The sequence below is a fragment of the Lathamus discolor genome, chromosome 14 (assembly GCF_037157495.1).
Source record: "Lathamus discolor isolate bLatDis1 chromosome 14, bLatDis1.hap1, whole genome shotgun sequence".
NCBI lineage: Eukaryota > Metazoa > Chordata > Aves > Psittaciformes > Psittacidae > Lathamus > Lathamus discolor.
The window spans coordinates 12,321,115-12,337,093 of record NC_088897.1 but is presented as its reverse complement, the minus strand read 5'-3'; the positions used below and the strand labels follow the sequence as shown (position 1 = coordinate 12,337,093).

The window sequence follows — 15,979 nt, the reverse complement described above, 5'->3', positions numbered from 1 at the left end:
TCGATGGAAACGCTGACCTCCAGCTGGACACGAGCTTCCATCAATCACAAGGTCACAAGAAAACGGGCTGTTGTTGCCCGCACCAGCCTTTGGGAACATCAGAGCCCATGGGAGCTGGGAGCTGTGCTCCTCACCAGCGCCCAGGTCCTGGGCACCACATCCAGGGGCTGCCATCCCGTCCTCACACCTTGCACCGCCCCACACCAGCCACCAGCACCCATCTGCACCCACTCAGGCTGCAAGAGGGGATTCACCCTCCCTGGTGAGTGAGGAGGAAGGGTGGGAACCCCAAGCATCCCTCGGCAGCCAGGGGGGCTGCACTATCCAGGGGCTGCAGTGGGACGCGGGTTGGAGCCGCACCTCGCACCGCAGCCTCGCATCATCCACCGAGCTCAGGAGATGCAGGAACCCAAGGCTCCCTTCCCGAAGTCCCTTCAGTTCAGAGCTCAGGTGCTCCTGGTTCAACTCTTTGTGCACTCACCTCCTACTCCGGTGATTCAACATAACAGCCCGCACACACAGCAAACATCCCTTGGAGTGCTGCTGGGCAGAGCCTGGCTCCCAGCGCTCCCTGGGTCCTGATGCGAATCCTAGCTCAGAGCTCTGCGGGAGCCAGCCTCTCATCCAAGCACCCGAAAGCTTTAAACTGAGAAGCATTTGGATCCTGTCTGATGTGTGAAAGGAAGAGGGGAGGCAGGGGGGTGGATGGGGAGTTGGAGAGAGAAATCACTCAATTCTGGGGAAAAAGCTTGGACTCAAACCCAGCTATTTCAACTCCTACTTTTCTGCCCACAGCCGTCTCTCCTTAGAGGGATGAAGTGATCAAAATCCTTTGCATTTGAGGGCTCTTAAGAACATCATTAAAAAAAAAGGAAAGAAAACCCAAAAGCCTCCCAAGCGCGCTGCAGGCTTGAAAGCCGTAACTCAGGTACCATGAAATATCTGGAGCAGACATTTGCTCAGAGCACGTTTGTTTCTGGCCTGGATGCTTCGTGTTAAAGCTCTGCATCAACAGCAGTGTGACGTTATCCTCGCGCTTCATCTTCCCCCCCAGGCCACATCTCTCTTACACTCGCAGCAGTTGGTTTCTGCCCAGCTCTACTGAGCCGCACATGATTCACATGCCTGAAAACACAGGCAGGGAGCCCTGCAGTGCATGGGAACTGCATGGGGCTGCTGTGGCCCAGTGCAGCCCTGCAGACAGAGGTGCAGTGCCAGTAGTGACAGCAGCCATGGGAAGCATCAGTCTGCAGCTGGCACCGCACCAGAAGCAGCGTGGAGGGCCCAGGAAAACAGCCAGCTCTTCATTTGAACGTTTACTCTTGCAGTCTGTAAGCAGCAATTACCACATCTCGCTCTGCCACTTCAGTCCTTACGTGAACCTGCTGCTGTCGGAGGCACACGGAAGCAGAGGGAGAGGGGGAGACGTGCAGAAGGCAGGGCCTCGCTCCCTGCTGTTGGAGTCAGCACAGCCAGGGGGTCACCACTGCTTGCTAGGGTCTCCTTATGGCCCCTTGGCACAGCAGAGGAATTTTTCCCACACCTCCCCTAGGACGTCAGAGCCGAGGAGAGCAGGACCTCGACACAGCCACGGGGGAGCTGCCTCCATTTCTCACTGCAAGGAGAGGTGCGAGGCAGCTCCATGTGATGCCAACCTCACCCTGCACCAGCAGGACCAGTACCCAAGGGTGCCCAGGGGCAAAAGAGCAGCTCTGCCTGCTCCTCATCCCCTCCAGGGCCATATCAGCCACCCCAGACACAGGCGACAAACAGCATCTGGACCAGGCAAAGGTTAAAACCACACCAGGGACCCAAATCTAAGACCGCAGGGGCCTCCAGTTTCCCCACTCTGCTCCAGCGCATCCCACCAGCACCACGTCACCCGCACGGGAGGCATCCAGGAGGAATGTGTCTGCAGTGACATTTGCTTGCTTCCCTCTTCCCCCTCGGGGTATTTCACACAGTTGAGCTCAAAAACAAAAGGATAAAGAAATCCCTCCTCCTTTCACAGCAGGCACATCAGAACTGATCAGCCCAAACTAAGAAACAAAGGCCTGGGGGAGGATGGTGCCTCCTTGGTGCCATCTGCACAAGACAGAATTAACATTTCCAAGGTTCTCTGCCAGAGCCATGAGCCCATCACCCCGACATACCCCAGCCATATCTCCAACCCTGGTGAGCATCCTCAGTGCCACGTATCGTTAATGGATAATGAAGGACACCAACCCTGGAGCCCCCCAGGCAGCTCAGAGGGGAGCAGCGTGCAGGAGAGGTGCCCATGTCCATCACCCCAACCAGGCACAAGACAAGAGAGGAGGGAGCACGTGGCTGAGCCGTAGCAGCGCGCTGACAACTGCGCAGTGCTGGGGATAATGAGCACACGCAGCTGGGCTGCTCACAGAGGGAAGCACAGGCGGGTTGTGCACAGCCCCAGCTCAGCTCCCATCCCCTGCAGGAGACCGCAGGGCTTGAACTGCCCCCGACAGCCCCATCCCTGGCAGTGCTCAAGGCCAGGTTGGACACAGGGGCTTGGAGCAAGCTGCTCCAGTGGAAGGGGTCCCTGCCTGTGACAGGGGTTGGACTGGAGGAGCTTTAAGGACCCCTCCAACCCAACCCAGTCTGGGATTCTATGACGTGTGCTGCCAGTGAGGCCACCGAACCCTCAGCACCAGTGAAAGCACCAACTCCTGGCACAGAAGAAAGCAGGCCCTGAAGGCACCTTCCTCCCAGGCGACCAAAGCTGCCGGCCAGCCCTCCTGTGCACACAGCGGCAGCAGCAGGACGGGTTAGCCAGGCCACCAGCCCCCATCTCTCAGCGGCTCAGGACCCTTTGCGGTGGAGCCAGCACAGGCAGAACCTGCTGCTCCCATTCCCAGGGCTGCTTGAGGCTCCTGCAGCAGCCGGGTGACTCAGGCAGCCATGGAACGGTGAACTGCAGCACAGGGCTGACCCTCTGCCCATGAGAGCACAGACAGGGCCCCTGCACAGGCCAGGCTGCAGCCATGGGCACACACTGCATCCTCAGCATCCTCGGCCCGCACCGCAGAGCAGAACACTGCCCGGGAAGGGCAGCACAATTCTTCCCTTTGTTACTGGGGCTAAGAGAAACTGATTGCATCATTAGTGCTTTAATATTGCATGCGGCACGCTGAGGGTATTCATCTTTCTATTATGATTCCAAGGAAGGTTGTGGGCACCCAGAAATATCAGGTTTTCTCCTGGCAGGAAGAACACGCTGTACATATCAGCAGCCTCAACACGGAAAGCAAACAAAATAGGGTCCGAATTATTTCTGACTCAGTACATGGAATATTTTTAACAGTATTTTCTCCCCTTTATGGTGCTGCTGAAGTGAAAGGAAGTGAGAAAGTCGGTGTCTTAAACAGCAGGTTCCACAAAACCCAGCTTGCTCTCAAAGGTGCTTATTTGCTGCTCAACAGCCCATGGGCCTGCAGCACCCACCGGCTGCCACAGGGCTTCTCAGCCCCAGCACCGGGAAGGGGGACACCGTTTGTCACTCAAGAGCTGAGCTGCAGCCAAGGGACAGTAAAGCCAAGGGCAGGTTCCAGATACCTGCCTGCTTCCATCAGTCTCAGCGCTGCTCATCACAGGGCACTGACCAGCTCCAACAGCTTTGCTCCTTAGGCACAGGCACAGCCCGGGGAGCAGAGCCGAGCCGCCTGCTGTCTGCAGCCACTTGTTAAACCCATTAGGGACGGCTCAGTACATCTGAGCTTTAACTGGATCAGCTGCGGAATGGAGCAGCCAGACAGAACAGGCGAACTCCGACCCAGCCAAGGGTGGGAGCACAGAAAGGGCCATTCCCGAGTGCCTGTCACACGCATCCTGGTGAGCATCGGCAGTGGGACTCGGGGACGAGCAGCAGGGGCCGTGCTCAGCCTGGCGGGGACAGAAACACTTCTGTGGGACCACTGCAGAGGAAAATAAGGCCAAACCCTGCAAGCCCGGCTTGGTGCGAACACCACCCGCTGAAATCAATGTGTTTAACTGTTCCTGGGTCTGAAGTCCATCGATGCTAATTTGCCTTTTCTTTACAGTATTGATCTCACCATTTCCAAGCAGCGCCAAGGGGAGGCAAGGACAGCCTGGAGCAAACCTCAAGGAGCAGGTGACTCCCCATCCCTCCAAGGTTTGCTCTGCACAGAGCATCAGGGGATGTGGACACAACCCTCTGGTCCCTGGCTCCTGCCTTTGGGCCTCCTGGGGTAACTGCAGCAGCAAGAGCCCTACCAGCATACACATTTGGACACACACATGCTCCCTGGTACCCAGCCTGACACACATCAGTAACGGGTTTCTGCCAGCATCACACAACCTGGCTCTTCCCTGTAGGAGGACACAGATCTCATCTGCTCACAGCACTGCACAAAGTCACCACACATACTTCCAGGCTCATTAAAATCTCAGCCCACAGTGAATTTAATGTACAGAGCTGCTCATTTTCTCAGGTTCACCCATTTTAGAGATATCTTGCTAGTGAGGGAAATCCCCAAAGAGGCTCTCTCTTTGCGAAGAGCCTGTTCAAGCACACTGTTACTGCGTGTGTGGTTTCCCCACCTCTTCCATCCATGTCCCTTCCCATGCAAGTTAAGCCCAGGAGGGGGTACTTCGGAAGAGCAGCAGATGCCTGTATCCACATGCACACGGTGCCTCCCCTGAGGAATCTGAGGGAAGGTTTCTCTTTGTATCCATATCCCTGCTCTAGAGACAGCCCAGCCCCAGGTAGGGCAGGTACCACTGCCCACAGAGTGCCCCATCCCACACCTGGGGCAGCCCTGCTGCAGGCAGGGGACAGGCAGGCAAGCAGCTGACCATTCCCAGTGCCTGGTCCCTGGGCACTGTTACCATGGCTACCTGCACATCCACTGTGCATCCCGCATTCCGTACGTGGTCCCCTGCTACAGGAGCTCATTGCCTGTCCACCCGGGCACCACAGGGATGGTGGAGGGAGGATGCATTAAGGCAAGACCCAACCAAACCCCATTCCTACTGGCAGGCTGGCACTAGTGCACAGCTAGACCAGCAGAACCAGAGACCATTTGGCCCAATTCACACGACAAATGTGGGAGCGATACAACTGCAGCCTAGGAAGAAATCGTGGCAAGACAGAAAAAGAACTGCTTAAACTAAAAACAAGGGCTGGCAAAACACGGGGGTGGGAAGAAAGCATGGGCATGAGATAGACCTGAATATGCTTTGTCTGGAAATTAGGAGGTTTCTAGTCTTTAATACAAACAATCTCTGGAACAGTTTCCTAAGAGCAGAAGAAAGAAAAGAGCTCTAAGTGATGCTCAGCACATTCATGAGGATGTTACACGAGTGGGCGCTGGCAGCAGTGGGGAGCTGGGCTCGGAGAACCAGCTCCTGCCCTCACACCCCCTCTCACAGCTCCAACATGCACCCCACACGCTGCCCAGCTCCAGCAGCCACTGCTGACAGCCAGGATGCTGGAGCAGGGCGAGATCCAGGCAGCAGTCAGGGCTCGGCTTCCAGGCCAAACTTGCACATGATTCCATCTGAACACAGCAAACGAGACACACAGGGTTTGGACTCAAGCTCTTCAAACCGCTGCTACATCTCACCACTGTCACCTGTCTTCTTCCACCATTTTGGGTGGGTTTTGCAAAGAGCTGGACTAGATCCAAATCAGAGTCAAGGAACAGCTCCTTCTGGTTTGGCATCCAACTTGGAGGCAGATGTTAACTCCAAGCAGGGATTCATCTACCCCCACGAAATTGGAAGAGGTCTGGGCAGAATGAGCTGTTTTTAGCTCCTGGAAAAAATGCCTCTTCCTACTGTTGCTGCTGAAGTCCTGTTCCTGTTTCCACAGCAGCCGCTACCGACAACCAGAGCATCTGACTCCAGGTACACAACAGGCGATGGCAACAGAGGGACTCTGCCAGCAGCCCCCAGGACCCTGCTGCTGTACGGGTACACTTGGGCATGAAGGGGAAGGAGGGTGATAAAACAAACATGGGGCAAAGCAAAAAGGTGGTTTTGCTGCTGTGGTGATTGTGAGCTGCCCTTTGGGAGGAATCAGCAGCACAGGGGGACAAGGCAGCTGCTAAACGTGGTGCACACAGGGAGCCTGCTGGCTGGAATCATGCTTCTTGTTGAATGTGAATTTAAACTCCTTGGCGTGTTTCCAACCCCAATAAACCGTGCCGTGTGGACAGATATTATGTCCCTTGTGCTACTAAAACAACAACCAGGCTTAAACAAAACACTGGAGCCTGGAGCGTGCAGGAGATGAGAAACACGGCAGCCCCTGGCAGGCTCCATCTCACAGCCCGTCCCCACCAGGGATGCAGGCGACACGGAGCTCGCACACCGGCTCCACCGGTGCTCTGCCCGCAGAGAGGAGCCGGATAAAAGCGATGCTCTGCGTGTGAGCAGACATTACACCGCTCCTCCGACAGAGATAAGCTGCAGTCTCACCCGAAGGCAGGGGGGAGGAGGGTCACCCCAGCACACAGCGCTGGGTGCACAGAGGCTCGGAACAAACAATCTCTGTGCCCTGCTTTTGTCATGCAAAGAATCTGGGGCCCCTCCGCAAAGGGGGTGCCCAGCAAAGGCAGGACCTGAACCCCTCACAGCCCTGTTGGGAAGCTGCTCAGGGCAAGCACCAACACCACGACCCCCAACACATCGGAGCAGAGCCCTGGAGACACCTTTTGAAGTTTCCTCACTGAATTTTCCCTATTTAACAAGGGCGCCGGCACCCAAACCCCATAGACCCCGAGCCCCCAAGCCCCGACACACAGACCCTCAAGCAGTCACCGCGTATTTAAATGCAAACCGAGGGGCTGAGAACTGTAAAGCCTTTAACAATAGCAGTGCCGGCTCTGCCTCACATTTGCATGCAGACAAGCTCAGCGCAAAAAAACAAGGACAAACACAGACTTGAACCTCCCGTTAAAGCCTTACCCGGGGGCTCCCACCCCAGTCCCCCGCTATCGCGGCCCCGCCGTGCGCTGCCCTCGGCTCCGATCCCTCAAGCCTGGAACGCCTCTTACCCCGGTGTCCTCGCTGCGCTGCGCGGAGCCGGCAGTGCTGGAGCCCCGGCGCGGGGCGGTGCGGTGCGGTGCGATGCGAGCAGCTACCGCAGCCCCGGGCTCCCAGGAGCCTGCGCCGGGCGCTGCGCACCCGCAGACCCCCGGCCACGCACCGGCGGCCCCGCTCCCAATGGCAGAGCCGGGGCTGCCGCCGCCCCAACGCCTCACCCACGCCCAGGGAGAGGTGCAAGAGCTGCTCAGGGCAAGTGCATCCGGGAGCTGGAAACTGGGACTGGGTCCCTGCAGCGGGAAGGGCAGAACAGGAGGGTCAAGTCGCGATGGGCGCCTGGGCGAGGGTTACTGGGGGGCTTCACTGGAGCAACACCGACCAGGGAGAGCTGAGGAGCTTGGTCATTGCACTGCCCAGAGGGAAAGGGCTGTTTTGGGAAAAGATAGCTGGAAAATGGAGCAGCCCCCTTTGGATTCAGCTTTGAAAGCAGACTTTAGCCTTCATGTGAGCTCCTTCATCTGTTACAGCAGAATTACAGACACAGACCTAACAAAAGAGCAGCTTCCAGGGTCGAAAATCTGGACCCACTGAAGGGAAAGGCAAAAGCAAAATTCCCATTCCCACTGACAGGCCCATCCTTTCTAGCTCTTTCTACCCTGGCCTCAGGCTGCTATCCCCCAGCAGAGCCCAAAGGTGAGCCTGCACCAGAGCACAGCCTGGTCATCACAAGCTGCATCAGTTTGGTCCCACCAGTTTCAAGGGATCCAAGGAAACTCATGCAATTCCCTTTTTGTGCCACCTGGTCCCTGTGGAGCACACCAGTAACACACCACTTGACCAGGCCGGTGCTTGCATGAGGTGCCTAACAGCCACACGACTCTCTTCTTGCCCCAAACTGTGTCACTACCCTTATGCAAAGCAGCAGCAGTCAGTGCAAAACAGAGGCAGTGATCCAACGAATGTGACAAATAAAGCAACAGCCTGAAATGCCACAGAGCATCCCAGTGTCAGTGTGCCACCTGAAGCACCATAATGTGCCTTAGATGCAGCGTCAAGCAACGTGCTATAGCAGAAACAAGGACTGGTGCTGGGCACAGCTGCCTGCTCACCGGGCCCACCGGACCAGGAGGCTGCAGCACAAACAAGGCGCTTGGAAGTGGTGATGCATCCCCAACACAGCTCACTCCCATCCTGTGGAGCAGCTGCTGGAGCCAACTCGCTCCAGGTTTGTGCCCCAAGCAGGACCTGGCTGCAGGCACCGCCTGAGCAGGCTGCTCTGCCTCTGCTCGCAGTCAGTTGGGCAAAACTGGGACTCACCGAGCTGGATTTGCACTTGGGCTGCTCGGGGTGACAGCCTGAGCTGCAACCTGGGTAAAGCTTTCACCTCCGTAAGAGCGATGCAGGCGCCGCTCATGGCTTTACCAGACTTCTCCAGGTAATTCCCCTGCCCACTGGGAAATCAACTGCATCCAATGGAATTAACCCCGGTGGTACTTCACACTAATTGTAAATGACGTTGCGCACGTTGACGTTCCACATGCCTCATGATACGCGTGCGTCAGGGGTGAGATTACACAGCCTTTGATAGCAATTTCCTACAATTAGTCCAGATTAACAACCAGCATGGTGACCGCAGCTTCTGGGAAGCCTCTCTGGTGGGAGCCAGAGGAATGGCCACCTCGGGATGCGGCCAGCGCGCACACCATGGCTGCTGCCGAGGGAAGCAGGGACCTCCCTCCTGCAAGTGCCTTCTGGGTGTGGATGTCACCTCTGCGAGCAGGGCAGAGCCCTCCCCACCCAGCCCATGGCCCAGAGCACGGTGCCCCTGCCAGTGATCCCTCACCCTGCGAGGTGCCTCCGAGAGCCCTCCCGCATGCGGTGTTTCAGGCACCCCCTCCCTCCCACTGCTGTTCTGCTCCAGGCATCCCTGGCCGGATAAAGACTTCAGGGCTTTAAGAAGAAAAACTGCAGCAGAAATGAAGAGGGAAAAGCTTTCAGCCCCCCGGGGACTTGGGTGTTTCAGTGCCCTTAATGGGCAGCAAAGCAGACACTGTGCTAGATGTGTCTTGAGGCCCACAAGGCTCTCATGTTAATTGCATTCTACCACCAAACACCGGGATCCAAACCGACAGCAACACATGCGCATCGGCAGGGAGAGCCACAGCACATGCCCAGGCCATGGCCTCAGCGAGCTGTGATGGAGGGAGCTTAAGCACCAGACCGGGGTATCAGAACAAATACTGTCCAGAGATCACTTATGCTGGGAGATCTGCATCCCCTGGCACTGAATCTGGTTTTTAACTAAACCTCAGGTGTGCTGCATGCATAAAGCAGGTCCTCAAAGGTTGTGTGACCAAAAGCATGAGGGTTAAAAAGGAAGACTACGGGCAGGCAGGAACTTGTCCTTTGCACTGCTTTATACCCGAGGGGTGTTTAGACGATGCTTGCAGCTCCCAGCTGCTGCATCTGGGACTTAATTTTACTGCTGCTTAAAGATGCTCAGGTGTTCACAGGGCCCCAGAGACGGGCTGAGGCTCAGGAGACCCACGTCAAAGCTACGACAGCTTGTGGCAGAGCGGGTGGCACTGCGAGGGGACGTGCCAGTGCTCCTGCAGCCCCCAGCCCCGCAGCCCCGGCCCCCCCTTACCTGCTGGGTGACCCCAGGTCCGCCCGGCTGAGGATGCGGTGCTGCTGGGGCGAGTACAGCCACTGGAAGGCCGTCAGTGTCCTCTCCTCGATCCGAAACCGGCCCTCCCGCACGTACCTAAAAATAGCAGCAGAGACTGGAATATTCATCAGCGGGGGGGGGGGAGCTGCGGGACGAGGAGGGCGGCTCAGGGCTGGGCGCAGCTCCACCGCCCCTTCAGCGGAGCCCTGCCTGCACCCCTGCAGGTCCCCATCCTTCTCTGCCCATCAGGAGACGCTCCCACAGGCACACGGCTGTGGCTGGACCCGGCGCCCTTTCGAGGAGCCAACACTTCCGAAGCAGCCCAGGATGTTGCACTGTGCACCCCTGTCAGGCAGAGGGGCAGCTTCAGTACCCAGCTCAGTAGCACAGCCTGCTCCAACTGCTCCCACACAGCTCTCACCAGCACCAAGCCCAGGCTAATGCCTTTCTAACACCATTTTGAATGTCAGGCCAGATGCTGAAGCTTATTAAATAATATTCAAGTGATGAATTGATGGCTATCTTGATTAGAAGAGTGCAGGTTCTCTGTTCAGTGAGCGCTGTGTCAGTAACTGCAGTTGTTCCCATCTCTCAGAGCAGAGCTCTGCTGCCTGCCTCCATCTCAGCAGCCAGCTGCACTTCACACACCCTCCTCTGGACATGAAATTTCATCAGCAAGCCATTAATTATTTAAAGCCTCCGTGGTGCTGGTTGGAGACGCGCACACAGCTGCGGCATCCACAAACCCCAGCCAGGGCTGGGGCGAGCTCATGGTCCTCTCCTCCACACAAGGGTGCTCTGGGTGGTACAATCCCACCAGGAACAGCAGGGATCCGGCCACGCTGCCTGGATGGGCCAAGGGGATGCCCCACTGTGCCACAGGCTGCCCACAGGCCTGCTGAGCAGGGACACGTCTGGAGCCATTCAGTGCTCTGCTGCCCACCCGAACTCATCCAACACGGGGATGTGAGGTCCTGCCAGAGCTGGGGGCAGTGACAGAGCCAGAACCTCCTGCTGCCAGCAGAAGGAAACCCAAAAGGCTCCTGGAGTGTCCTCGGCACAGAGTGACCTCCTGATTGTCTGGGTGAAAGCAGGCAGGGATGGTGCAGTCCCAGCGCTCCCCTGCAGCTCTTGCATGTGACAGCATTGCACACAGTGGTGGCAGGCAAGCCAGGATGCTTTTTGGGAAGGAAGTTCAGGGATGGCAGAATGGCCGAGCCCAGCAGCCGCTGTAACAGCTGGGGTCTAAGTGTGCACGAAACAAAGCGCCCTCAGCTGCTGAGGGGGGAAACAGAATGAAAAGAGCTTCACAAGTTTAGGGCAATCCTCAGCCGATTTCCACTCTGGCTCACTCGGATCCCACCGCACTGGGAGCTCCAGCTCCATCCTGGCTCTGCTCCATGGCAGCCGGTACCAGAACAAGTCTGGGCCTGGTCCCAGCTCTTACATCAGCAGCACCGGAGCCCCCCCCCCCCCCCCCCGGTCACCATCTGGCATCTTGACAGCGTCCTGCTCAAAAGTCACAAGTCTTGGACGTCACAAACTACACAACTGCACACACAAAGGCTCAGGGAGAGCTTGTTTCCAATGTCAGCCCATCCCAGCACTCAGGGCACTGCAATCACCCATCCCCAGCTGAATCTGCCGGTCCCCAAAGCATGACACAGCCTCAGCACCCTCCACCCCCAGACAACCCCAGGATGCCCCAAAGCATCCCAGTGTCCCAGAGACAGCCCCCCAACACACCAGGAAGCTGCTGCTTGCCACACCACTCCTGCGTGGGACAGGGCCACTCCCCACACAGAAACTCTCTTTGGGATCCAACTCTTCCACTCCCACGGGTCCCCAAACGCCAGAGATGCCCCCGCGCTGCCCGAGGAGGTAACACCCGCCTCCTTCCCCGCCTGCAGCGGCCGCCCCGGGGGTCCCACCACAGCCGGCATCACGCTGCGACCCCCGGAGCTCCTCAGGCAGGGGCCGGGTCCCGTGTGTGCCCCCCCCACCCCGCGGAGCCCTCCCCGGCCGGGGCTCCCCTCTTCCCCCCGCTCAGCAGCCGGGGCACCGCGGGCTCGCAGCATCCCCACACCAGCGCCGAGACCCCGCTGGAGCTCAGCCCCGCCCCGGGCACTCACCGGGACCCCCGGCCCCGCACTCACCAGCGCACCAGCTCCCAGCGCCGCTCCCCCGCCGCCTTGCCCGAGGCCATGGCGCTGAACGGGGAGCCCCGCCGCAGGGCCCCGCTCCCGCAGCCCGGTCCGGTCCCGGTCCCGGTCCCGCCGGGGCCGCTGCGCCGGCTCCTGCTCGCTGCTGCCGCCGCCTCCTTCGGCACGGGGGGGACCCGGGTAGGGCCGGGGGGGGTCACACCGCCGGGCCCCGTTACGTAAACCTTACACAACGCCCGCCCCCCGGGGCAGCCCCGGTGATCCGCGCCGTGCCGCTCCCGGCCCGCAGCCCCCGCCGCTCCCACCCGGCTCCGCACGGAAACGCGCATTTGACAGCGGAGCCTGAGCCGAGCAGCACGAAGTGCCCAGGTCAGTCACCGGTGGAACGGAGCCCAGAGACAGGGTCCTGGGCCCCCCAGCACCACTCCAGGGCTGCGGGGCTGCAGCTGCCCCTTGGACCCTGGCTCTCCCACTGGTCCCTGCTCACCCTTAGGAACCCACAAATAGCCCAGCAGAGCTCACCTGCAGAAGGTCCAGGAATGCTGAACAGAAAGGACTCTCCACAGACTGAAAGCTAAAACCTACTCTCTGCCTAAGCAGGGGGTCCCTTCCCGAGCCCCCCAGAGCTACAGGGTACGCACGGTTACAGGATGCCCATGGTGCTCAGGAAACAACCCAGGACCATGCTGAGGTGTTATTTCAAGGAACTTCCAAGCCCACTAAAAGCTGCTTCTCAGAACCAAAGTTCTGGCTCCAAATCCCAGCTTTTCTGACCCCTGAGGACTTCACAACACAGCAAACCCAAACGGTGCCCCCACAATCCATTTAAATCAAAGTTTAAACCAGTGCACCTGAAAGGCGTTGGTGCCTCCATCCCATCTGCCCCTTGTCAGGAGCAAAGGGCAGCTTTGCTGTGCCGGCTGGTGGGAATGATGGAGCTGGTCCCTAGTAGGGCAGAGCTGTGGCCAGCCCCCCACTGACCCCTCACAGCTCAGGCTGCTCCCCAGTGTCAGCATTGCTGCCAGAGGTCCCGGGCAGGGAAGCAGCAATGGGAATGTGAGGCCATAGGAGGGGTGCAGGGGAGGCCGAAGCTCTGCCTCCCAGCCCTGGAGCCTGGGCACCCCCAGCACACCGGGTGTTGCACACCCGAGAGATTTAGAAGCAAAACCAGCTCCTTTTTAAAAGGAAAAAGCTCTACAACAGTGAGAGAGTTAACAAGCAGGAGCGTTCGTGTGGCACAAACGCACTGGTGCATCCAGCATCTTTCATGTCCCTCTTTGCACCTCTGATCCCAACTGGGCATCCCCAGAGCCAGGACAGCTTTGTCCTGTTATTTCCCAGCCCTTTGCCCTGCGTGGGCACCATGGGCCTCTTCCCCAGCCCCCCCAGCCGCCCCCCGCCAGCCAGGCAGGCGGAGGAACAGCGCCTTGGAGAGGCACCAATTGCATTGCTTGGCTCGAGCCCGGTATTTTGAAATCCCGGTGGAAGCGTTAACCTAATGTTAAATTTATCAAAACCCTTTCGCTTTTAGCCTTGCACCAGTTCAAGGAGCTTCTTATTAGGTCCTTCAAAGCGATAAGAAGACACACGCACACTGTGCTTCAGCTAGGGTGAAAAACAGTATTTGAGGCACAGTTAAACTAATTTCTAAGTTAAATTCAACAATTCCCCTAATGATTAACTCGGGGGTGGAGGGGGAAGCCGTGGTCTAAAAGCACTCAGGTAGCTCACAAGAAGAGCAGGGGATGCAGGTGTAACTTCCCTGTACACTGGGATGCTCACTCCCTTTGGGAAGCAGCTGTTTTATCCTGGGACTGGCCTCTGACATGAGGTGGTCTGTGCTAACAGGAGGTGTTTAACCATGGCAGAGCTGCAGGCAGGGCCTCATGGCCCCCAGCTCCTGCAGCCAGAGGGAAGAGGAGCGGATGCACGGCCAGGAGCTGCAAGTGCAGTGGGAGATGACCGCGACTGTTACGTGCCCTGCCTGGGCGAGTACCTCAGCTAAGATGGGATCAAACCCGACCTTGGTGTCACAGGCAGGCCCGGAGCAAGGCCGTGGTGCAGAGCTCATCTTCCCCCCTCTGCAGGGCAGCAGGGCCAGGGCTCAGCGCGTTGGTGCGGTGCCCAGCTCCGTGCCGCAGCCTGACACCCACCAGCACCTTCATCGCACCCATCCGCACCCATCCGCACCCACCGCGCCCCGGCTCTGGCGCTGCGCGATCCGCGGCTGCCGGTACCGCTGCCGCTAGAGGTCAGTGCCGGTACGGAGCTGCAGGCAGCTGCCTGCGCCCAGCCCCGCACGGCAGAGCTGCTGCCGCTGCCTGCAGCTCCTCTGCAGCTCCTCTCTGCAGCTCTGCAGCCGCCTCCTTCCTCTCTCCAGGGTGGCTTCCCCAGGGAAAAGCCGTGTCTCTGCAGCAAACCCCGGGGCTGCAGAGCTCAGATGGGTCTTTGCTGGCCCCTGCACCCCGCTGCTGTCACCCCACCACTGTCACCCCACTGCTGCCACCCTGCCTGCACCCAAGGGGTCACAGCGAGCAGAGCCTCCTTCAGTACCCTCCTTCAGGATGCACTGCAGTTGGATGTCTCCCAACAATGAGCCATTGGAATCATCTCCCCAGGGAAGTGGTGGACTTCCCAACACGGGACACTCTTAAGATTCAGCTGGACAGGGTGCTGGAACATCTAGTCTAGGTCATGCTTTGCCTAGAAAGCTGGGACAAGATGATCCTTGAGGTCCCTTGCAACCCAATATCCTATGGTTCTATGTGGTACAACAGGCAAGGAGCAGGCTAGCTCTGCCTGGCAGCCTCCAGAGCTCCGCCACACATGTGGGCTGGCAGCAGGGACCCCTCAACTCCTTTTAAGGCTGAAATGGCATTCCTGCCATTTTTGTCCTACCGTGTTGATCACAAACAACCTTGGACCCATCAGAGAGTGAGATGAAAAAGCCAAGAGCAGCTCTCTGAGAGCAAAAGCTACTGGTGAAACCAGTTCACAGTGGAATGGTGAGAGAAAGCAAGAGAGGCGATGGTAAATGTTAACAGCATGTGTGCGCTGTGGCTGAATCCAAGCTGCCAGCTGCTGCAGAGGCAGCCGGCCTCATCCTGTGCCATGCAGGGTGCAGAGGATGTGCTGTGCCCCGCTGCCTCCCGCTGCCGTATCCTGAGGCCATGGCCTCATTTCCAGCCGCAGCTCCCTGTCCCCAAATGCCTGGCCTTGGTTGTGCGCAGGCTTGCCTGTTGTTCAGTGGAAAATCAATGAAAGTTGTACAAACCTGGTGAAACAGGATGCACCCAGAGCTTCCCCTTCATCTCTCCCCCCCACCTCCCCATCTATAAATCACTGCTGCTCAGGTTAGCACATGAGCCAGGAGAAGACACAGTGGGACATTAAAAACAGCCCCCAAAACATCACAGGCTGCACCAGGAGGGACAGACACATCATGGCAAGCATTTACCCAATGGTTATGGATGGGTGAGAGGTTCTCCTAATGAAACAGCACTTCTCTGAGTGATAAAGACTGCACTCTCCCCCTTCACACATGAATCCTTCACCTCCCAACAACGCGGGGCCCACACAGGGGTCAGTGTGATGGGATGAGTGTTAGGAAGCACTGAAGCTCTCATTGCACTGGTTGAGCTTTCAGCAGAGATGTCTGAACAATTCGTTGCAAATCGGAAGCTTGTGTGTGCAGGTGCAGACCATCACACCTCAGGGTCACCTCTTCTCCTGACCTAATGAGTTCTCTCCTAGCATGACCTAAACTTAGACTCTGTGGAAGAGCCCTAAGTCCAAGCCCAGCCCTGTCCTGTCGTCAGCAGCACTTGGTGCCAGGCGAGGAGCCAGCCTGTGGCTGTTACAGCTCAGGGATGTGATGAACCCACCGTACTGCACCCACTGCATGCCCCTGTCTGCCTGCCCTCGCAGGGACGAGGCAGGGCTCTTCCCCACCACACACCCTCAGTCACTTTGTGCAGCACAGGCACGCAGTCAGAGGTTTGAACCATCTGAGGGAAGAAAAGGATGTGGGACGACAAAATGATTCCACAATCCCCTATGGGCCACCCTACAGCACATCCACATGCTGCTTGTGCGCTGGAAGCTGATACACACAGAACAGCAG

The 15,979-nt window shown here is 58.1% G+C and overlaps 1 protein-coding gene across 1 annotated transcript in view; it reads right to left on the bottom strand.

Moving 5' to 3' along the window:
• The window catches only part of RAP1GAP2 (RAP1 GTPase activating protein 2), a 57,606-nt gene extending 47,881 nt beyond the window's left edge, over window positions 1–9,725 (bottom strand). Inside the window, exon 1 of the mRNA XM_065694310.1 lies at window positions 9,674–9,725. The gene's annotated coding sequence lies outside the window, so the exon portion shown is untranslated. The remainder of the gene's footprint in view (window positions 1–9,673) is intronic.
• Between the last annotated feature and the right edge of the window lie 6,254 nt (window positions 9,726–15,979).